At 45.8% G+C, this 24,452-nt stretch overlaps 1 protein-coding gene across 4 annotated transcripts in view; it reads right to left on the minus strand.

Annotated features, from left to right (window-relative positions):
- Positions 1–24,452, minus strand: part of RERE (arginine-glutamic acid dipeptide repeats) — a 171,662-nt gene that overhangs the window by 122,085 nt on the left and 25,125 nt on the right. The window contains exon 1 of one of the 4 annotated variants that reach the window (XM_053997768.1): positions 11,627–11,798. The exons of the other annotated variants lie outside the window; for them this stretch is intronic. The gene's annotated coding sequence lies outside the window, so the exon portion shown is untranslated. Of the gene's footprint in view, positions 1–11,626; positions 11,799–24,452 lie in introns of those variants that run through there. 4 annotated transcript variants of the gene reach the window in all.

The raw sequence follows: 24,452 nt of genomic DNA on the forward strand, positions 1-24,452 counted from the left end.
AGTGACAGGTTATTGGTGTGTCTTCAGAGTCACAAGAGGAACTGCCAGGGAACACCAGGCAATCCTGAGGACCCAAGGCAGCAAAGTAACATTTCCCTTTGTGTTATTCTAATGGGCATGGGGAGGACAAATAGAACAGCTTTCTATTTGTGAGAGGTCAGGAATTCAGTAAGGACTGGGAGTGAAATTCTGCAAGAGTCAGCTTTGACCCCAGCGCAGACTGAAGGGCTGGGGATGAGGTTTGGAGTGAACAGAGCAGCTCCTACCTCCTCCAAAAATGGATGGGCAATTTATGCACCACATCCACAACAGTGATGTGACAACACCTGCTCTTGGTCAGTTTTACACACAGGCTCCCATGAAAGTACTGTCATCCCAAATAAGCCACATTTTCTCTCCACGCTGCTTCAAGAGCAGCAACATAAGATCAATGCTTAGAAAGTTTCTGCACTGCCAAAATTAGCAGATCAATTAGCTAGGCTTTCTGTCCCATGAGTGTTTGGTGAGGAAGGCAGGGAACAGCAGGGGCAGCCTGCACACTCGCTGTGACACAGGGCTGTGCTCGGGTCTCTGCCTGGCTGTGACACTCACATCACCCTCCCAAATCCCCTTCCAGCTCCTGCAGCTGGCTGCTGGGGGGTGATTCAGGAGCAGAGAGCAGCCCAGGGGCAGGGGCAGGAGTGGAGCACAGCCTCAGCTCCCAGCCCACTGCACTGATCCGTGCCTTAAGTGGCTGCTCAGAGCTCCTGCTGTCGTTTCAGAAGCTGCTTTAATGGCCTCTATACTCATAACACATGGGAGCAAACAGACAATAAATATGAAGCTGTGTATTTACCCTTCTCTGAAGTCATTCAGCCTTAATGTAAGTGATTACCACAATACAGGGCTGAGTAATGTACAGCAGTCATCCCATCACACCATTAAAAACCAGAACTTTAAAAAATGACCATATAATGTGGGATAACTCCCTCCTATAATGCAGGATAACTCCCCTGTTAGGGGAGAACAGGCCCACGGGACCTGCAGAAGCTGTTGTTAAAACAAGAACAATTATCTGGGGAACCTGAAGTCATTTGGAGCCATGAAAACATCTGCATTATGAGGTTGCTTAACAACATTGAAAACAGGAAAAAAAAAGTTGAACAAAAACTTGTTGTTCTGCACAGCAATCTATTTTGAATAGATAGACAGACTTTGAGAAGCAACAAGGGTAAAGCCTGAAAGCATGCATATGGATTTCCTGACAGGCAAGTCTGTGGCAAAAACAGAGAAGTCTGTAGTATTGTTACTAAAATAGGTGAAATAAAAACATTCCAAAGTGCTGTAAATTCAGATCTGGGAAATATCAACAAAGAAATCAAAGCATAAAGAGAAATTCCTGGCACACAATAACAGCCAAGCTAATGGTAACAGGAAAGAATCCTTCCATGGAACAGAACCACGTGTCCCTCTGGTTTTATGGGATGCCTGATTACTGAAGCCACCAGTACATCACGCTTTGCTGCCTGTAGGTCACTTATTTTAAGACAAAAATGAATTCTGCACAATACTGACCACATTCATTTGTGGTGTTTATAGAACCAGCCCATCGCTGCTTTGCAAGTGGAACTCATCTCCAACTCTCAACTAATTCCAGTTTCCATCCTAGATTTTATTTTGGTGCCTCCATCTCTGGAACGTGTCTACAAATATCTACCAAACTGTCCCTCCCTGCATGTTTTTAGCTGAGCTTTTCTCCATTGGAAGTTTCATTTTTAAATGGCTGAACACTCAGCTGTCCCCTCACAATCCTTTCATCCTCCAGAAAGCTTCAAACTATAGTTATTTAAATCGCCCAAAAGAGAACTAGATCAGGTTATTTTTGGAAAACCCCTTTGAGCAGGAAAGGCAAAACCTCTGGTCCTCAGCCACATGAGCTGTTTTATTTAACTCCAGACACAGTTGTGCATCCCAGCTTCTCAAAAGGGAAGAGTAAGTGCAGGGTGGGCTCCCACCACGAGCTGCCTGACCAGACATGCCCAGGGAAACGTGCCTATAATTAAAGCCATTTCTCTCTAAAGAAAGCAGCATCCTGAGATTTAGAGACCATGTGTAAGACTAACCAAAGCTGTGCCACTTGAGTGCTCCATCAAATTCCCTACCAGCAGAAACAAAGAAATCCTGCTCCCAGTCAAAGGGCAGAGGATGGTACAAGGTTATCAGGATGAGTAAGAGATACTAAGAGGACATTTTTTTCTTGTCCACTGTTTTAAACACTTTATGCATAAGCATGAAGACAGATGATATTTCTGTCTGGAGAAGCTGCCTTTAATTTCAGCCATTGGTCTCATTTTCTCCGAGGAGAGGCTTATTTTGGTTAATGACAGAGCAGACGTCAGAGTTCCCTTCCCTGCGAGCTGCTGTAATCAGGAGATTAAGTGTGCTTATTCATGTGTGAAATGCAGGCCTGAGCCCTGTCTCACATTAGAGCCTGGCTGCAGCCTATTCCTCATCAGCTCAGAATGCTTAACAACTGAGATGGATTCAATTACACCTGGCTTCCTTTATTGCACGCACAGAAACACTAATAAATACCCAGCATTTAAAGCAGTAAAACCTCGCTGCTGCAAGGGTGACCTTTGATCTTTAATCTCCGGCTGCACGAGCAGGTTCTGCCACGAGGCAGCAGGAAAATGATTTGAAAAGCAAACAGACACAGTCCTGTGCAAGGAAGAATAAGCACGAAGTTGTCAGACAAAGGTGCACTGCTTAAAAATAAGTTGGTCAGCAGCAGTCCTACACAAGAGCTCCTTATCCCTCCGGGTTCCTGCCCAAGGGCTCCAAACACGTGTTAAAAGGTATTTGCAAAGAGGGTCTGTGTTTCAAGGGATCATATGAGCTCTTGCATGACCTTAAGTGAGAGAAACCAAAGCTGTCAATGTCAGCCTTTGACTTCCAACATATTTTCACCCCAGAACTGCGTCTGGGAGTCTCTCACACATCCCAGTGCCCGAGGTGAACTTCCCAAAGAAGCCCCACACTGCCCAGCTCCCAAAGCCCACAAACACCAATTTCCCAGTGCCCCAAGGCCATCCAATGGCTTCTCACTGCACAGACTTTCACAGGCTTTTTCCCTTCAGTCTGCTTTGCTTTTCTGGAAGTCAGAAAGGTTCCTTCTAAAAAAAAAAAAAAAAAAAAAAGAACATAGTTTCAAAGACAACTGACAAATTCACCTTCTTTGCAGCCACATCACTGCTCCTGGGCTACAACCAACTGAGCTCCTGAGTAGATTTTAAGCACTATTTTTTAAAAAAGGACCAGCTCTCACACATTGGGGGTTTCAACTCTATAAAATTCTGTTCAAACAGCAACACCTCTGCTACAGCAGTGACCCCATCAGTGCCCAGCTACCCACTGCTAACGGGCCCACCTGAAAGGGGCTTCACCACTGGCCCCATCTTCCACGAGAAGAGGGGAAAAAAATATTAAAGAAATGCTCCAAGTGATTAATCTGCTTCTAATCTACACCAGGAGGAAATACTTTAACACTGCATGAAATAACTTCTGGCTGTGGTCACGCTTCAGACATTAATATCATTTCTCCTGGCAGGGCTCTCAGCAGAGGCTCTGAACTCCAGCGTGGCTCAGGCAGGATCTGCTGTGGCAGCACGAGCTGGATCCCTGTATTTGGGTCTGATCTTGTAAGCTGCTGAGAACAAGGCTGCAGAGTAAGACCTTAAGCCATTAAGCACAGAATAACCAATGCAAATAACCACTAAGCTACACATGAAATGTGGTGGCCTCCTTCACGCTGTGGTACCACCACACCTCATCACTTGCCACCAGCAAAGCCAGGACGTGGCAGATGTCCTGTGGCAGCAGGTTGGGCTTGTGGCCTCATTCATACACACAAAATAAAACTGAAAAATAAAAAAGAAATCTTCCCAGCTTTTGTAATGACACACTAATACTCCATTACATGCAAATGAAGATCACACAAGCCACGTCTCACACTGAAAACACCCTCCAAATGGAGGCTATTTTCCTGAAATGAAGCAATATGAAACTCCTGACTCTATTTTCAAGGTGAAGCTTTAAGGTTAGACACCACTAACAGCTCTGAAACAACACTAAATGTTTAATAAAGCAACCTGCAGTCTATAGTGGAGGAGACACCAGGCTGAGCAGAGCACCATAAACTGCTCAGAGCAGTGTTTGATCCATCTCTGACCAAGGAATTATAACAAACAATAACAAACTGGGGTTACCATATCTCCTTGTTCTTTCAAATGAAAACCTGTGATCCCTCAGCAACCAAAGACAGCCAAACAAATTACATGATTTATTAGGGATCTGATGCACTGAAGTTTTCCTTGTAAAAGCTCAGCTTTGAAGACTCTTGACTGTGAAGTTTCCATCATTTCCTGCACGTGAGCAGAGAGCAGCTGAACAAGCAGGAGTGAGAAGGATGTCCTGTCAGGCAGTGTTTTCTGAAACACTAACCTAATCAGGAGCTGACTTAAGAGCTACTTTCAAAATACTACACAGGAAAATTCACTAGGTGCCAGTTGCCCAAGCAACTGGGAGCTAATTAAATGCAGCCAGCACTTGAGGGATTAGGCAGCTCTCTCCTGCCGTCCTCCAGCCTCTCCCCTGAGATAACACACACAGCTATGCTCAGATTTATTACTTGCTGACTGCTTCTCACATATGCTGATCTGGCCTTTGAATCAGAATGAACTTGGCTAGAAGTGACATTTCAAAACTGTTTTCAAAGTTATGTACTATTTTTTATTCAAAACATGAAATAAGAAGTAATGCAGAGCATTTTAGTATCTAATGGTATTGATAAGACCAAGAAAAAAGAAACTCTTCGAAGGGTATTTCTCAAGCTCTCAGCCCAATGGCCAAGTGAGAAACTTTTCATTATTTCCCACTAGTGTTGTGTGTATTATTTCTTTGTCCATGGCTTCCCAGACAGGGATAACTCCACACTTGCTGCTCAGAGTTTAAAAAAAAAACTCTCATAACAGTTTTTTTGGAGAGGAGACAAAAAAAAAAACACCACCAAACCAAAACCTCCAGAAAACAACACATCAAAGCAAAAACCCCAAAGCAAAAACCACAGCAAGAGTTCTAAGAAAAAATCCCTATATAAATCTAGACAAAAAAATAAAAAAAAATCCCCTAACATAACCACTATCTTCCTCACACATTATGCTTCAAAACAAAAATACACTGACGTTGTCCCGAGCACTGTTTAGGCTGGGAGAGGCAGGAAAATTTCAACCCTCTCCTACAGATAACCACCAGGAGGTTTTTATTATTTATTTTGCATCTCTCCAGAGCTGAAGCACTTGTTTATGTGCCCGAGAAGAACAGGTAGAACACTTTAAACATCCATGGAAGGATGTGAGAGCCACAGCAGCTCTACATCCACCCCAGTGAGGGTAACACAGAGCAGGAAAAGCCCTCGGAATTTTATTAACCTGACACACAGTGCTCCTAATTCAACTCTCTCCACTTCAGCTGAGATGTGCACTGAGCAGAGATTTCCCTGGCAGGAATTCTGTCACGCTCCTGGAATCCTAAACCACGGTGGAGCCCCCACGGGTGAGCAGAACCAGAGGAATATTCACCTTTGGCATCTCAGATGCCACAGCAAGCCCTGGGAAGAGAAGAGCCCAGCCAAAAGCGTGGATTCAATCAAGTGTTGTGCCAAAACAGAACTTCATACAGCAGTGTTCGTTAAAAAAAGCCAAAGTCTAAAGTTCAGCGTGTACATGTTTAGCTGCATTCCCATTTCTATTGCTGACTCCAGGCTCTAAAAATCCACAGCAACTGCTTTTAGCAACTCGTGGAGGCTGTACATCTTCCTAGGGCAAATACAGGCACCAGAGGACACACCTGGCACGGCACACGAGGTCCCAACCCTCCTAAATTCCAGTGAAACTACCAACCCCAAGGTAAATCAGGCCTAGTTTGATTTAAAAATCACAGCTGTATTTATTTTGCACGTTACTGTAGTCACAAACTACAATAATTCAAACCACAGATCTCATTTTTTTTTGCACTAAAGACTAAAACTTATTAATTTTTTAATCTTAAAAACTTCACGGGAGCACTGGGTCGCGTGCTCCTGAGTTACAAACTGGGCACTGTGAGTGGCTTTTTTCCAAGCACCACCTCTGCTTTGCCAGGGCAGCACAGAAACACCAAGAGATGAAGCTGTAAAAGCCCTGCAGCTCCTCCATCCCTTCACTTGAAGCCAGAACACACTGCACTCCCCCAGCAGAAAGAGAACAGACCCAAGGTGAAACACTGTCAGGATCTGAAAAACCTCCCCGAAACCCCGCAGAAACAGATGGCATCATTTGGGTTTTAAATGCTGCTTAGCATTTCCAGCTGCAAGTGGCAAATACCAAACATGCTCTGAATGTGCAAATGATGAGATCAACACAAAGGGGAGAAGCAATTCCTGGTAAAGACAGGCAGCAGAATGTGCAAACAGCCTGCACCCCATTTTCATACACCACTCATAATGACTTTATTGCACTGGGAAAGGGCAATTGCTTTCCCAACAATCTGATAACCTTGGGCTGCTCTTAACTCTTTAATACCAGTTTTAACTACAAGCCTGGGCTGGGGCTCCAATTCTAAGCCAGTTACAGCAGTCTGATATTAAACACACAGGAAAATGAGTTCTGTCTCACATACTCTCACACTTCAGCACACAAGACATCAAAGAACATTCAATTATTAAGCAGGAACTGCCATATATATATATAAAAAATCTATTCCCAGCTCTAATCTCAAAGGAATAGCTTTATTACCAGGAAATGGAAATCTGATTTTTGGCTTCTTTGTTAGATTTCAATAGGAAAAGGAGCAAATACGGTGTGTTTTGACTGCTTGGAAGAATAAATTCTGTAGGGATCTGTTACTATGTCAAACTCAGGAAAAAAAATCCCCAACCTTAAGTGCTTGAATTGTATTGACTCATGTTATGGCTCAGTCATTTCCACACTGATCTCACTGCTCACTGGGGCACTGTGCTCATCAGGCACTGAGCAAAGCCAGGAAACTTCTCAGCAAAAACCACAGCTAACTGAGTTCCCAGGTTCAATCTGTGCCTGGCTTCAAAAATCTGCTGTGGGCAGGAACAGAAAAGCAGAGAACTTCCCACAGTAAGGACAGAAGTGCAGATGCTGCTGGAACACTTACTGCCTATTAGCAAAATTTCAGTTTTATTTCAAAAAAAACAAGTAATTTTGATCTCTGCAAATAAGCAGATTCACAAAGGAAACACTGCCAAAACCAAGACATTTTTTCTTGCTAGTCTCAAGAAAATTCAAATCAGCACTTAAGACAAAATATATTTCATGTACAAAATTGGTGTTACAGAAGCAGCAATTATCTACACCAAAATTGGTTGCTTTCAGTAAAAGGTTTACCTAATCACAGCTTTTTACAGTCAGCTCATTTTTTTAAAAAAAGGGAAAAATAAGGAATAAAAAACCTGTAAGTATCAAAACTTCTAGATCCCAGTACTAACACATTCCAGATTTGTTATTTCTCACTGTATTGTCATCTTATGAAAATGAAAGTGATATCCATTCACATTCAAAGACTAATTAAACCAAGTTTCCTCTCAAAATTTGCCATTCCTTCCCAAGAGAAGAGCACAGCTACATCGTTAATGCTGAATTTACAGCCTCCACTTCTTCTGTACTTCTGCTAACATTAGAAAATGCCTGAATTCCAAACACACCAATTACTCAAAAAAACATCATGAGAAAATCTACACATCACAATCAAATACTATCTATCCACTAGTAAAACATTTCTCCAATTACCAAGCCCTTTCCTTGGATAAACTTGACACAAATGTTTCCTAGGGAAGGCCAGCTTGTTTTAATCATTTACATTTTCCAACCCTATTTGTTCTCACTTTGTATCCAAAGGTCAGAACTCAAACCACTACTCCAGGCAAACTTTGGAATGAATACTATTTCTGTCCACTCTTCTGGAAAGAGTTTCACTTCTGCTAAGACAGCTGAAGTATGATAAACCAGATTTCCCTCTGATTCATTTCAAGATTCCTGACATTATTTTTCATGCAGTTGTTCCGATAGCATGTATTTTATGGGTCCTCTTTATTTATCACATCATTAAAGGCTTTTCCAGTCTTTAGTAACAGAGAAATTTGTCCTGTGCTCTGAAATACTGGAGAAGCAGCCAAAGGAGCAAGGCTAAGCAAGGTCCAGTTGACATGAGTTTGGATTATGCAGCTCTGCTGACACAGCCCTGCTTCCCCAGTGCCCTCCTGACATGCTTTTATACACATTTATAAAGATTTGCACCTTAATCTGCCTGTCAGGGGCTGCTGATTACTCCAGGTAAGGCCTCCCCACTGCACTGAAGGTTTATATCCACTTCCAGCAGAACAGCAGGGCGCCTGCCTACAGCGCTTTAGAAACCATTTCTCATTTTATTTACCTTTAAAACACAAAACAGAACTGCTCAGTGCTCTCACGTGTCATTTACTGAGTCTGGCACTTTAAATACACAAGGTTTGAGCAAAAATAAAAGTTACTTCAGAGCAGGAATAGGTGTCTTGGCCAAAACATTACAGTTCACAAAAACTAGTAAAAGTGATGTGCAGCTTGCTGACCCCATCCCAGGCGTGAGCCACCCCCGGGAAGGCAGTCGGGCTTGGCACTGCCTCCAGCAGCACAGGCTACAGAATTCCTGCTGCCAGTGCCCAGAAAATGCTGCTGCTCCTGTCCCATCCCTGACCCTCAGCAGTGTCCCCAGCACTCACAGCCCTGAGAGCAGCTCTCAGCTCAGCAGGACTGGGATTTCTTTAACCCAACGGGGAATTCTTTAACCCAACGGGGAATTCTTTAACCCAACGGGGAATTCTTTAACCCAACGGCCTGCCTGGGACCAGCAGCAGCCCAAACCCCAGCTCCAGGCAGGGTTTGTCAGTGGCCAGAGTGACACAGCCACCAGCTGGGGACTCCAGCAGCCCCAGGCAGCACCTTCTAACCTGTCTAAAATAGAGTTTATTCCAAAGTTTGCCTGGAGTTTGAGTTCTCACCTTTGGATGTGAAACCTAACCCTAACTGTGTCAGAGCCCAGCCTAATGCTCCAAAGGCACAGCCTTCATTTGGAAAGCACTTGGCCAAACCAGCACTGCACCACCTCAACATCCTGCACCCATTTCTGCACCCTGCCTTCACAGCTGCTTTTCTTACCAGTCACTGGCTCTCAGAAATATCCTGTCAGCCACATACATCAACAAGTGACAAAAATGCTGCTCTGCACTGTTATAAAACTAAACAGTGTGTGCCTTCTAATCCAACATACACCATATCAGCAGAACCCCCAACATCTCCCGAAGAAGTCCCAGAACAATTAACAATTAACATGTGCACACTGACCCAACACTCAGAGCCAGCTCTATAAAGCTGCAGAGCCATTAAAGAATTAAACAGTAAGAAATGTAGAGGTCACTTCTGCCTACTCTGAAGCAGAACAATAGGTAACATAATCCCCCTCCACCCGAAAGACAAGGAGGTTTAGGATTAGGTCAGTGATAAACAGCTTATTTCCTTCCCCACACAGAAATCAAACCCAGGCTCTCTGGCAGGGAGCTGTTAACCACACATCAGGAGACAAAGCCCCATCTTTGTCACCTTTACACAAACAAAAGTAAGCAAAAGAGGGTTTGAGAGGCACATCAAGGCATTCTCTACAACCTGTAGTAAAATTGCAAAGAGGGGCGATGCGTTCTGACAGAACAGCTGTACACATCATTATGCTAATTAAAATTAAAGTCTCATCTACTTAGCATACAAGCAATTCACTGAACCTTAGTGACAAAAGGAAGGAACCATTTCCTCAAAGGGACGTAATCACACACAACTGGAACAAGCTGTCTGCTTACACTGAAGGCCACAGCAGAAAGGAGATAGAAAAGTATTAAAGAAACAGTCCTGGCTATTTTAAGCAAAACAAAGCACTATCAACTCTAAAACACACACAAAGGAAGTGGTCGGATAGATTACGTCAGCCCTCGCCTCAATTCATAAATCCTAACCACAAAACAAGACAAATTCTGAACTGCCTCTCTCTGGAATCCTGATTAAAGCCAATACACGCAGTTTGGGTCTTAAAATACGCTCTCGAACAACACTCGCTGATGCATCACTTCCAAACAGCAACCGGGAGGTGAAAAAAAGCTGTGCAATCCAAGTGAATTCTATCGTGCTGCCAGATCAAATAACATTTCGGGAAGTGCCTGCCAAGCACCCAGCCTGCCAGAGCACAATGAGCACTCAAGTGCTCGGGACTGAAAACCACCTTTCACTGCTCCCGGAGATCTTTATAAAATAGTTTAAGCACTACCAAATTACAGCGTTGGAAAAACAAATACGAGCTTTTAAATGCTGCTCCTGCACCGTGCTCAGCTTGCTGTCAGGCATCTCAGACGTCTCTCTGCTGAGAGTCACTGGGCACAAGGATGCGAAAACGCCACTGCCTGCAAGAACAAAAACTGGGAAAAATGTGGAGTCGGTTGCACGTCTGGAACTAATTGCCTGCAGATTAACGGCTTTCCATTGGAAAATGCTGTCTGTGGGGTTTGAAACCCGGCTGACTCTAAACTGGCTTCCCAGAAGAAACATATCTGTGCAGCATCTGAAACTGCACTTCACTGGGCTTCTCTTCGCCACTTTCTGCTGCTTCAGGCCCAACATTAACGTTAAGTTTAAAACAACAAAGAAAGGAATTAAGTGGCCTTGTCAAGCGCCATTTCCACTCCCCGACAATTACAGCAGCCCCATATGGCTGTAAGGACCATCCAGCCACACAATGCCCCACGCAGGGCAAAGCCACATGGACTCAGACGAGCTTAAAACCAATTGCAAAACAAAGCAGAGCGGGCTTCTTCCTCAGGAAACAAAGTGGCCGAGCGGGTCTCCTGTCACTATCTTAAAACACCATTAAACATCGTTTACAGAGTTACACCACACACTGTCCCAATTAGTGCTTCAAAGGCATTCCATTGTACCAAGCGTAATGAAAAAGTACTTTCTTCCAGGAAAAAGAAAATGCAATCCTTATCTCCTCATCTCATTTGCTTTCAAAAAACAGAATTAAACACAGCAGTCCGGTTACCCGAACTGTTTATATTTATAACAGGGAGGCAAAGCATTTGTTATGGAAAAATAAAAATTAAAAAAAAAAAAAAAAAAAAAGAAGGAAGGAAAAAAAAAGGGAAAAAAAAAACCAAAACACCAACCCTGCAGCCTTTAGAGCGTTCTGAACTTCCCAGGCCAATAACAACCTACCCACGCCTCACCTACCAAGTCGATCCAACTTTTTCTGGGAAAAAAAAAAAAAAAAAAAAAAAAAAATAAACCAGAAAAAAAAAAAAATAAACCAACCACACAAAAAAACTGGAGCAACCCAAAGCGAAAAAGGGAATTAAGCCAAGCCTTTCCTCCATCCAGGCAGTTATCGTTAGCCAGGTAACAATTAATCAACTTGCAGAGCAGCCTTAATTCTCCTGCTGGGAGTACAACTTGCAAGGCACCGAGTCACCCGATCCATCGGCTCCGGGGGCACGGGGGGCACTCACCGCGGCTCCGGCTGCGGGCGAGCCCCGAGCCCCGAGCCCGAGCCCGGCCCCGCTGCCGGCGGCGGAGCCCGGCGGGAGGAGGAGCCGGAGGAGGAGGAGGAGGAGGAGGAGGAGGGCTCCGGGAAGGGCAGGCACGGAGGAAGCGGCGCCGGCAGGCGCAGCTGGTGAACAAAAGGAGGCCCCTCCGGCGGCCGGCAGCTGCGGCCGGAGCCGAGCGGAGCGTCCCGGGCCCCGGGCCCCGAGCCCCCGCCCGGCCCCGCTCCCGCGGCGGGCTCGGCACCGGCTCTGGCCCGGCACCGGCTCTGGCCCGGCACCGGCTCTCGCCCGGCACCGGCTCTGGCCCGGCCCCGCTCCGCCTCCCGCCGGAACCGGGAGCCCCGTGATTGATGGCAGCGCTGGAACAGCGCGCTCAGCGGGAAATGGCACGGGCGAGCATCCCCCGGGCCCGGCCCGCGGGACGGGGCGGGGGAAATGCAGATAAGGCAGCCCCGGCACGGCGGGGAAGCGATCCGGGCCGGGGCCACGTTCTCAGCCACTTCGCACAGGGATTTGGCTGCGCTGCCTTCAATTAGTGAGCCATTTTGTTCAAAAGCTATCCTACGACGCCTTCCTTCCCCCCATTAGGAGCAGAAATTCGTCTGCTTTTAATTGTTTTTTTTTTTTTTATAAAGAAGGAATAATTATCGGACTGTGCATCTCCACGCAGACCTGTAACTCATTTCCCAATGTCTTGTGTTGGTCCTCAACACCACAGCCATGACCTTTCAGTTGTCAGTGCCGCCTTAATTTTAGAGCTATTTCCCTTGCAGAACAACATGCAAAACAAGTCATCTGTGTAATCCATTACCTTGGGGCAACATACACTTTATTCCTGCCGAGCAAATCCATTTCCTAGCTGTACAGTAATATTTTACCTATAAAATAAATATGGGAGTACGCCACAGCCGAGCTGGTTTTACAAAGCCAAGTTAAAAAAAAAAAAAATAGGAAAAAATGATAATCATTAAGGTTCACAGACCCGGTTAATTGGAGCAACACCCTCAAGTACTGCCTGCCAACTTCATCTTTCCAGAGGATGCTAATTATTTGTAGTTGTGTATCTTCCCGCTATTTATCCATGCCCATTTCTACCATTTTCATACTAGAGCCCAGGAGTCCTTCAGCAGACAAAGATCTAAGTTTGAAATTTATTCTGTACTTTCTAGAAATAGCTCCCTAAAAGCTGATTAATTCCAACGCGCCCTCGCCGCGTCGCAGGGCTGCTGTGATCAATACAAATCGAGGGTGGTGCAGCACGAGCTGCACTCCTGCAATATTCATGGTACAACAGCTCCTGAACTGGAGCCTGCCTTGGCCAGAGCTGGTGCAAAACACGCTCTGTAACCAAGGAGCCGTGTGATAGCCCCAAAGCTGCCAGAGCTGAAACTCAATCCTCCAGTCAGCACAAAGCCACCACATCGCTCCTCAATTTCCTCATCAAATGTGGCCCAACACCTGGCAGATCCTAGAAGGGAACTCACTGCTCCAGAGCGTGTTTAAATCAGCCTCCTAATGACTTCCAAAAGAGCTCTCCAGCAGGAAGTTAATTCAGGCCAGGTTTCATCATTTGAAATATACCCTGTTTGATGGTTGTTGTTCAAAAATACCTTATCCCTCTAGGGCAGGTGACTCAGCCAGCTTGAATCACAAATCCCTAAAGTCAGTATGCATTGGGAAAATGCACTCAGATAATAACAATAATTTTAAAATGCGTGGATTTCTTTGTATCCCGTTAGGATGAAAGTTGTCCAAACAGTGCAGAGCACAGCATCTGGCAGTCTGAGCACAGCAACAGAACTGGAGACTATTCTTGAATCTCAGACACTGTCTTGCAAATCCAACACAAACCAACTTCTGAATTCAGCAGTGTGTGAGATGGCAGAGAAATCATCTCAAGTCCCATCTGTTTGTACACAGCATTCTGGAGATCCTTGAATGAGCAGAACAGCCACAGCACTCAATCACCGACATCAGAGACAACTCAACTTTCACTAATTGGCTTTCCTAGGAGATATGGAGATCTGCCCCCATTTCAGAGACTAAAATAAAAAAACATGCACAGAGTACAGCCTCAAGCTCCATTTTGCAATAGGGACTTTTTATCTTTTGAAAATGGACTATAAAATATCTTTTCCTGGCCATGAAATACACCTTTGCTAGCCACAACATTATAAACTTACAACAGCATTTCTTTTTGTATCCCTTCTGAAAGCTGGATATCTGAAAAGGGAGGGGGAAATGTGAGTTACAGATTCACAAAGCCCATCAAGACCAGGCAAAATCTACTTCCACATGGATCAGGAAAATACTCTGGGGAAAGAGGAGACCTTGAGTGGAGATCCCCTGGATGGACAGGGCTGGAACCACTGCCCAGAGACCTCTCACTGCACTCTCTGGTGTTTGGTCCAGCGTGCATCAGTCCTCTGGTGCTGCACAATGGAACACAGCTCGACTCCAGCGCCTGCAAAATCCATCCCAGCTTTCTTGGCAGGCTCCATTTATCAAAACAAGCCTGTCATGTCGAGTACCATTAACAGATAATGAACTGAGACAAGGGATGCAGTTACAAGCAAAGCACTCCGCATGCTACAGGCCTGAGCACACAGCCAAGGGAGCTGATATTTACTATAAACATCATAATTAAATAGAACACCTAGCTGAAGAAACATTAAGGTCGTGACAATAAACAACAGAAGCTGGAAATCTGAAGAAATAAGGCTTTGACTTGCTGTCAGTAATTCCTGACACTGCTCAAAGGCGTGTGCACATCCAGCCCTGCACACCTTCTCTTCTCGCAGCTAAAATCTGGGAAGCACCTGTTAACTCACAGCTTTGGCTTTCAGCGCTTCCCCGAATCCTGTAACACTTTGTATCCTGTACCCACGCACTTCAGCTCATGAAAGATTGAGCACTGAGAAGTGACAGACAGTGTATCTTCAAAGGGCTGGAAAATGTGCTGCTTTCGAGACACACGACTCATAACAAACGCGAATAATTCATAACTTCGCACCAGTCCGACCCTATTGGAAGAATATTAAACACAGACACACAAATTGGAGGAATATTAAATAAAGATGTAATCCCTCCAAGACACAAGACCTATCAATCAGCAGCATTCCCCACTTCTGACAGAATGAGCCATCGAGTACACACAAACATTCCACCCGCTGGAAAAGCCGCTCCAAAGGAGCAATTCCGGCTCTCCCAGGTATCCAAACACTTGGAACACAAACTAGCCGTAAACAGGCTTAATGAGATTATACAGATTAAGCGGGTACATTAAGTTGGTTTTTTTCAGAGGTACCACAAACCCTTGGGAGCAGCTCCCTCTGACTCGGGGCTCACCCACGCAGTCGGGTTTCAGAGCAGGCTGAAGAACTCCGGTGGCTCACACGGGCTGAACACAAAGAAGCCTTAAACTCCTTTTAGGAACACATGGAGACATGAACACAACAAGTGTTTCCTAAAAGCCAATCCAACACAACTTCCCAGCTTAGGCAAGCAGGGAGGCTAACACTAACCCCCTGCTAAGCTGGACCTATTTTTAAAAGGGGACTTATGACTGCCTTCAGAGCTCCACTAAATCAAGGTCTCCCCTCGGATCTGGCCTTGGGCAGGGGGGAAAGAGGAAGGGAGTAGGTTCATGGAGAACAAACTAACAGCTTCATGTTGTCCCAACAGTGTTTTCCTTGTGTGTCATCAGTTGCAGTGCTCATCACAAGTTTCCCAGTCTCTGTCAGTGGTGTAACCCCAGCCAAAACCCCCACGGTGCCTCCAGTAAAACAAAAACCTGACACAGAGGCAGCTTAAACTGAAAGTGAGCTGGAGAATTCCAGGGGCCAGCAGTCACCTGGAGATCTCTCAGCAGGGGAGAGGAATCGCTGGCTGGGCTGCCAGCAGGAAAGGTCACCTCCCTCTGCTCCCAGCAGCAGCACTGAGTGTCTGCAACCCATTTCTGATTGTTTGCACTTGGACATCAAAGCACCTGGGCTCTATCTAAACACAAAACCTTTGGTCAGGTGAGAGGTGAGGCTCTGTTCCTGTGTAAATAATGCGCTGTTTTCTTGGCACAAACAGCGAGAGGAACCGATACCCAGCTCTTGACAAGACAGTTACTGCTGTCTGCACACAAATTTCTTCAAATCCGCTCGCAGCAGGAGAAGTCGTGCCTGCACTTGCAGATCTGTGAGCACCCACAGGAAACCTGCTCTGAGCTGCAGCAGCCACAGCACCAACCCAGCCCCTGCTCCTCAGTTCCACCAGGGTGCTTCTCCAGGCTGCTGAACGCAGCCTGTGAGAGGAAACCCAGGGCACTGCTGTTCCTGCCCCAGCACAACCCAAAGGCCATTTGGTGCTGCAGTGCCAGCCCAGGGAGGCTGTAAGTGCTGTGAACTCTGCTGTAAACTCTGCACACAGCTAAACAGCCACGGCCACTTCTGCTGCACCACATTTACACACACAGCACTTCTTACAAACCTGTATTTTCATTTACACTGTAACTGCTGGCATTGGGATGGGCCATTTCCTTGCCTCTTTCCAATCCCCAAAAGGAACCTGCACCCTTTACACACCACGGACCTTAAGAGGCTTGGCTTTTTTTGCTGGGTTAGATTTTGTTTTGCTGGGGTGAGGTTCCCCCTGTTAAACCGAATTACCAACACTATCACACATTTTATGGCTCAAGAACTGTGGCTCCTTCCCTGTACTTGCCTGGTGCTCAGGATGTTCCAGGTGACCTCTGTCCAAGCTCTAAGCCCTCACAGGTCCTGTTAAACTCCAGCACCACATCAGCACTCTGGGGTCAGGGAGCCCTCCTAAGCACAGAACAGTGTGAGCAACTTCAGCCTCTTCCTGACGACCCCTGGGCCCCACAATTGCAGGCAATGCCCTCCTGTAACTGTCACCAGCAACTGCCACCAACTGCCCCATGCCAGCCCTGCAGGGTCACACCTCTGACAAACCCAGCTGACCACGCAGGCACGCAGCTCAGGCAAAGCACAAACACAGAGCAAAGCCTCCCACAGAAATAAACCCAGCTCACTGCCAGCACCTGTGCTCCTTGCTGCTCCTTGGGAGGTAAAAGCTGCCTGGGACTGCCCCTCAGCCTTGGAGCTGTGACACAGCCCAAAACTGGCACAAGATCCCTGAGAAAGGGGACAAGGACACAACTGCACGCTGTGTGTGCTTGGGAGAAATTCCCTGGGCTGTTTGTGCACAGCATCCTGTGCACGCTGCCCTTCTGTCACAGCAGGAATGAAACAGCAACGCTGGCTCCCCCAGGGAGCTGTGAAGACGAAAGCAGTTCACATGCTAATAGTGAGAAAAGCAGGGTTTTACAGGAAGGCCTGGCTTAGGAAGTGTCGGGGAAAACAAACAAACCAAAAATACCAGAAAAACCAACCACAGCCCAACAAGAAAGAGCCCAGCCCTGTCACAGTTCACTCCCAGGTGCCCATACAAAGAAAAGAGTGTTCCCAGCAGTGCCAGCCCAGCCCCTGCTCCCTGCTCTCCCCCCCTGAACACCCAACTCTGCCAGGACAGAAACCCCAAATCCTGCTGAAACCCTGACCCCAAACCCTCCTGAACACCCAACTCTGCCAGGACAGAAACCCCAAACCCTCCTGAACACCCAACTCTGCCAGGACAGAAACCCCAGACCCCAAACCCTCCTGAACACCCAGCTGTGCCAGGACAGAAACCCCAAACCCTCCTGAACACCCAACTCTGCCAGGACAGAAACCCCAAATCCTGCTGAAACCCTGACCCCAAACCCTCCTGAACACCCAGCTGTGCCAGGACAGAAACCCCAGACCCCAAACCCTCCTGAACACCCAGCTGTGCCAGGACAGAAGCCCCTGGGCCCTGACCCCCGTGGCCAAGCAGAAGCAAACCTGAGGCAGAGAAGGGGGGCAGAATTCAGCCAGAAGTACAGGATGCTTTTTCTGGGAAGACAGAAGGGGGGAAAAGAAATCACTTTTTTTTTTCTGGTACTTCTCCTCTGGTTTGTTTCCTCTTCTCTGTAGGGACCAACACTTAAATTCAAAAGTGTTTCTGTAAAAAATCCCTGCCCTGGGAAACGCCAGATTACAGAATGGTAAACTGTAAGCCAAGAATATTAAAACAAAATGCAGTGTGTCTGCCAGATTTTGTGGTACTTACGGCAAGACACCAACCTGTTCAGCAGCTTCTTGAATTTAACACAAAGGAATGCACACAACTCATTTTAGAACGTATTATCTTACATAGAACAAAAATAAAAAAAAATCCAAATATTTGTCAAAAAAAGCATTTAAAAGGAAAAATTTACATACTTGAAAATGTAACAAATGGATTAAAACCAACAAGAAGCTCTTTGTTCTCAGATGAATATGAAAAAGCAAACAAAATAAAATTCTCAATAGTTAAATGTGTGTGGGAGGGGTGAAGCCAAAGGAGAGAAGGAAGAATTAAGCAATTGCATCTTTTTCAGCTCTATCAAAGCAGCTGTAAAACAATGGGAGTTTGCCTGTTCTTCCCTCCAGTTTAAACTAAAAGTAACTCAGGGAATGGAAAACTTGATACCTCCATCAAGAGCCCGTGGAATGTTTAAAGTATTATAGCATAAAGCATGCTCGTACTCACGCTGGAGGAAATGACTCCCAAATGCTCCCTCTGCAATCCTCCTTCCAGAGCCAGACAGATCCTTTACCAAGGGATTTTCTCAACACAGAAATGGAACTAACAGAGATGTAAAATTTGCAATGGATTTACAGCCTTTTATTGAGATCACAGAGGAGATGGGAACTGAGGCTGCAGCTCCGTTTTTGGAGCAGTAATCACTCACACATTCAAAGGCCTCTGAAAATTCAAATGATTTTTTTTTTTTAAACAAGTGACAACAACCACAGGATGTGACCGTACCTATAATAACCTCTCCCTCCAGACAGGGAGATAAGCTCTAAAAACAGGAAGTTTCTACTGTAGTCTTGAAAAAAATTTCAGCAGTCTGAAACCACTCAGCTCCCGTTCATTTACAGGAGGAAGGAACTCTTCCCTTCCCAAAGTCTCAGCACAAGGCACTCAGTGGATGGAACTCATCCAGGCATTGCTCCTCCACACCTCCCCAGAATGCCCAGATCATGGAATCACGCACAGATTCTCAGTTTATCCCTCCTCTCTTCCCTCCACAGCTTCCAAGAGTAAGCAAACTAGACAGCTTCACTCCCACAGGAAGCATTATTATTTTAGCAGTTTGCTGGACTCGTTTTGATTTGTTTTTTCTCAGCAGACAGGGATTTACTGGTGCAGGGCTGCGTTTCACACAGCACTCAGTCTGCAGCCACCTACACAGGAACTTTGAGTCAACTGAAAGGAAGCAGCAGATTTTTGATAGCTGCTATCAACCAATTAACAGCCAAAAAAGCTTTTCAAAATTAGTTTCACAATGTTGCTCACGCTGGAGATGAGGAGGTGGCAATAGCCAAGCAGGGCTTACACCAACTTAGCAAATGCTCTCAGAAGCAAAGGATCCTGCTGTATATCTCAGCATAAATCAGCTCCATGCTGCTTGTCAACACAATGCACGTTTTCCTGTCAGTATGCAACACAAAACAACAGAATCACACTGAAGGCTTAAAAATCCCATTCTCATGGCTGTGTCCTGACTCTGAACTTCCTTCAAATTCTCAAGTAAAACACACAATAGTCTTAACTCCATCTATGTTGGCTTCATGTGTACCTCAGCTACTACAGGAATGTTTAAATTCTGTATTTTTAGGAAGGCTAAACCTGCAACACATCAGTTTTTCCTTTACATGGTTCCTTCAGTGGCCTATTAAAGAATTCAACATAAAAGGCATCCCAGGTGTTCTATTTAGCTTCTTGTGATATGGAGATAAACCAGCAAAAGCTTCAAATACATAACCCCCCACCAGGATGAGGCAAGCACATAATTCCAAGGCATCCTAGCAGTAAGGATGTGTGAGAGGATTCTGTGGAATTTCCTTGGAAGCCTTTGCAGCAAGCTGTAAAATACCAGAGCCCCATTCCCCGCCACGCTAAGCCGTGTCCCAGGCATTACAGCTGGGATGAAATAACCTCCTGCAGATTGCAAACCCAGCCCTGAAACACACGCACAGAGGGTCAATTCCATAAAACAAACATTCATTTAAGGAAGTCCTTAGGCGTCCTGCATGAAACCCACGGGCAGAACAAACCCTCCTGGAGCAAGGGATGGGGGGTTCCAGAGGATGGGAGGCAATTCCCAATGGAACAACAAAGCTTTGGAGCCAGCAGACGCTGCAAAAGCCTCTGAAGAAGAAGGGCCCGAGCTGTGCCCGGGCTGCAGGGAGGTGCCAGGGCATTGCCATCTGGTGCCAGCCTTAAACCAGAGTGGGAGCCCACCCGGGCACTGCACACCCAGGGAAGAGCTGGGACTGCAACTGGAAATGGGATTTCAGTGCTGCCAGCAGCCCCACGGAGAGCACCGAGGGAGAGACCCCAGAGCACAGGAATCCATAAAGCACCTAAATCCACAGAGCACATGAATCCACAGAGCACATGAATCCACAGAGCACAGGAACCCATAAAGCACAGGAATTCACAGAGCACAGGAATCCACAGAGCACAGGAATCCACAGAGCACAGGAATCTACAGAGCACATGAATCCACAGAGCACATGAATCCACAGAGCACAGGAACCCATAAAGCACAGGAATTCACAGAGCACAGGAATCCATAAAGCACAGGAATTCACAGAGCACAGGAATCCATCCACAGAGCACCTAAATCCACAGAGCACAGGAATCCATAAAGCACCTAAATCCACAGAGCACAGGAACCCACAGAGCACAGGAATTCATAAAGCACAGGAATCCACAGAGCACCTAAATCCACAGAGCACAGGAATCCACAGAGCACCTAAATCCACAGAGCACAGGAATCCACAGAGCACAGAAATCCATAAAGCACAAAAATCCACAGAGCACAGAAATCTACAGAGCACAGGAATCCATAAAGCACAAAAATCCACAGAGCACAGGCTCAGCAACATCCCAGGAAAGCCCCAGCTCCCCTCAGCTGCCAGTGCCCTCATGGACCGAGCCATGGACCAGGGAACAGATGAAGGGGCCTGGAAAGGGCACAGGGACCCAGGGGGGCTCAGGAACCCAGAAGGGGCTCAGGCAGATCCCAACTTGTGATTCCCAGAGCAAACCATGAGCACCTTCCCTTTCTGAGTGCTGCTCCCTCCCTTTCTGAGCTCTCTGTCTGGGTTTGGAGAGGTGAATGACAGGAACTGCTCAATTTTCATGCTAATGTTTTATCAGAAAGAAGTACACATGTCACATCATGAGCTCGTTAACAATCCATTCCTAAGACTTGTAGTAAAGCTTGGCAGGCAACTTCCTCATGAAATGAGATTTGCTGCTTTGCTTTTTAGGATCTGAACATGCTGGTGTGGCACATCAAGAGGTAAAATCATAATTTAAAGGTTACACTTTGTCCCAGTTTCATAGAATCAGCATTAAGCAGCCACAGAACACACGCCAGGTTATCCATTTTGTTCTTTATTACCTTCAGCCATCAGGTTCCAGGAGGAAAACTCTGAAATCACTTCTCTGCTGTAGCACACGTCTGTGTAACTTCACAAGCAGGTAAACATGCAGCTGTCATTCCTCTTGCTACTCCCTTCCCAAGGAAATCTCCCCTTTGGGGTACCAGTAGCCAGCCAGGAAACTGCATTTGAAATGCATCTGAAATAAGCAGAGCTCGCTGGACAAATGAGGTCAAGAACAAGGCTGACAATCGCCTTAGACTCAGTTCTGGGAATGAAAAGACAAAGTCCCTTTCATGGCTTCCACTACAAAGAAACCCATCATTAGACCTCATTCTTGTCAGTTCATACAAAGGCTGAAGATACAGACAAGTGGTGTTTAAAAGAAAAGCCTTTGAAATCAAACGGCTCCCAAGGATATCCCTCCATCCATGGCAGATGGAAACCTTCCTCCCTTCCCTTGCCAGTCCAGCTGGAGGTGGCAAGCACCACGTTCTCCTCTTTGGCTCCAGACCTGGGCTGGGCTCTTTGGTTTGTTTGTGGGCTTGGTGGTTGCTTTTGTTTTTTAAATAACCTTTAAGACACCTCTCTGTTGATTAAACCATTTCCATCCTTCAATGAGTTTGATTCCTATTAGTTCAGACTGCAGAGAAGACATTGATTTTTACTATGCTCAGGATCAAGAGAAGTAACAGCTTTTCCAATTAAACAACTGCTCACCACGTTAAGTAGAAAAATATGTCCACAGCAATAATGTGCAAGCATCCAGAGCACTCTGCAATGCCAACAACAGCTCACACACGTGCTTGTAATAACTTTAACCCAGGAAAAGGAAAACTCCATGAATTACAGGCAGTTCAGCCCCAGTTAACTCTGCTGATAAGAAGCTGGAGCACTGAGAGAGGCTCAGAATTACAGAGAACTCATCTTCCAGCTCAGAATTATCATCATTACACCACACAAATCACCACACTGGGCTCCCACCTACTAAAATAGAAATCACAACCAGAAATGGTCAGAGGCTGCTGCTTCTCCTCTCACATGAAGCTTTTATACCAAACAAATCCATACAGCTCTTGTGTTACAGCCTTTCACAGAGTTGCACTGTAAATCAAATATTTTATTCCACACCCTGCAGCTATTTCCACATTTAATAACTGACATGGGAGACAAGTTTTAATCTCCATCAGGCTGAAACAATTACCGTCCTCATAACCACTCAAGTCAGAGGTAAAAATTACGAGATTTCTATTACCCGACTGCATATTCAGGGAAACAGTTACATTTTTCCAGAGGAAAAACACAAAGTACCGTCAGTGGAACAAAAGAGGAGAGCCCAAACAATCACAGCCCCCGGTTTTTAATGTGCCACAATGGCCACGCACTGCTGGCACCCAAGGCTTTCTTTCAAGCTAGAAAAGAACAGCAACAGCCCTGCCAAAAACCAGCAAAGAGACAAGAGATCTGGACAGATGTGACACTTGCAGATGTAAATATTCCTCGGCCAAAAACTCCAGCTTCAAACTTTTTCTTGGCAACAATTGCCATGCTTAGAGGAAAAATCAATTAAAACTCAACCTGAATTAGAGACCTGGGAGTGACCCTGTGCTGCAGCCCAGCCCTGAGCACCATCAGCACCTCGAGGTTTTACAGTGCCCAGGAAATTCCCTCCCAAGGACGTCTGGGGCAGGGTCACAGGACTGGAAAATGAAAGGAAAAGATCAAAGTGTCACACAGACACAGCCAACAGCAAAAAAAAAACCCGTGTGAAATCTCACTGTGGAATTTGTCTGTTATTACATGTTTTACTACCAGTTATTACCGGCTGCTAGAAAGGGATATTAAAAATCACAGCAGGTCAAGACACTGCTTCTTTCTCTGTTAATATATTGAGGCAAAAATGCAGTGATTCACCTCCTGTCCAAGAAAGGGAGAAAATGCCATCAAGTTTGAACCATTCATCCTTTTATTTATGTTCTCTGAAGACCTCCAAAGACACTTAAACATCCAAATTATTTAAATCAGCATGAGAACACACGGAAGGATGTTGGAGCTCACAGTGCAGGAATCCCCCTAGAGCTAAATAATTAAGCAGCATCTTCCAGAAAAAACTCTCCAGGCCAAACTAATATTCAGGTTTCCAATAAAGTGCGAGCCCATGTGCTTGGGGAGGAGGGCAGGAGGGAGGCAGAGAGATTTTTATTGTTTTTCTGCAGGAAAACGTCACCAGTGGCTGTTAGAGAGGGGAAGGAGGCGCTGCCTTGGTTCAGAGCACCCTCTAGAGCCAACTCCTCATCCCTGACACCACTCTGGTGTCCCACTCAGCACAGCCCCCGCTCCCTGCACAGCTCTGAAATCAGCAATATTTTACCTTTATATATCGGGAAACTCAGCAGCGCTTTGCACGCTTCAGGGAATAAATGTATTTTCTAAATTTACACCCAGTGTACATTCATCTCTGTTCTCCCTGAAGTCCTAGCCGTGTGCTGATGACAAAATTAGACACCACCTCTGATGAAAGTACAAAGCTATTAAAAATAAGGCACTGTTTCTCAGCTGGAGGAGAATTAACCACCTCATCCTGAATAAAGACCCAGCTTTGTTTCCCAAGACTTCACATGCACCTTTCACTGAAGTGAATAAAGAAGCTTTTCTGCTTCCCAGATTTTTCGTATCAGGCCGAGGATGGATTGCAGGAGCCATCCTTGAACTGGAGCTTTTAATTATTATTTGTAAGTGAAAGATTTTAATGCAGAGGATTTCAGTTAATTAAAATCCACTTAGTTATCAAACTATGACCCATTTCAACCTCAAATGAGGGTAACTGCAAGTGTGCCATTAAACTCTCACTCACTGATTGTAAACTTTTTGCTTCAAGCAGGTACATGCAAAGGAGAACAGTGACACAAGGAGCTGTGCAGAGAGCCTCTAACCAGGAACTATTCATCAATTCAATTATTAGGGATTCATTTCTTCCAAATCCCAGCCCTTAGGAGGAGAAGGGCCCCAGAAAAGCCAGACTGCAGAATTTCATGATGTCTTTTTGGTTTCATCCCCCGAATCAGGCAGGCTCACAAGTGCTGACTGAGGGCACAGGACGAGTTACACAACGCCAGGGATTCCCAGGGAGCTGTGCAGGCAATCCTGAAATAAGGGGGAATGTTGTTCCTTCACCCCACCACCCTCATCCTCACTCAGTGCCAGGGCCACAGGCTCCAGCCCACGAAGGCAGGGGAACACACAGAGCTTCACTC

The sequence above is a fragment of the Vidua macroura genome, chromosome 23 (assembly GCF_024509145.1).
Source record: "Vidua macroura isolate BioBank_ID:100142 chromosome 23, ASM2450914v1, whole genome shotgun sequence".
Classification (NCBI taxonomy): Eukaryota; Metazoa; Chordata; class Aves; order Passeriformes; family Viduidae; genus Vidua; species Vidua macroura.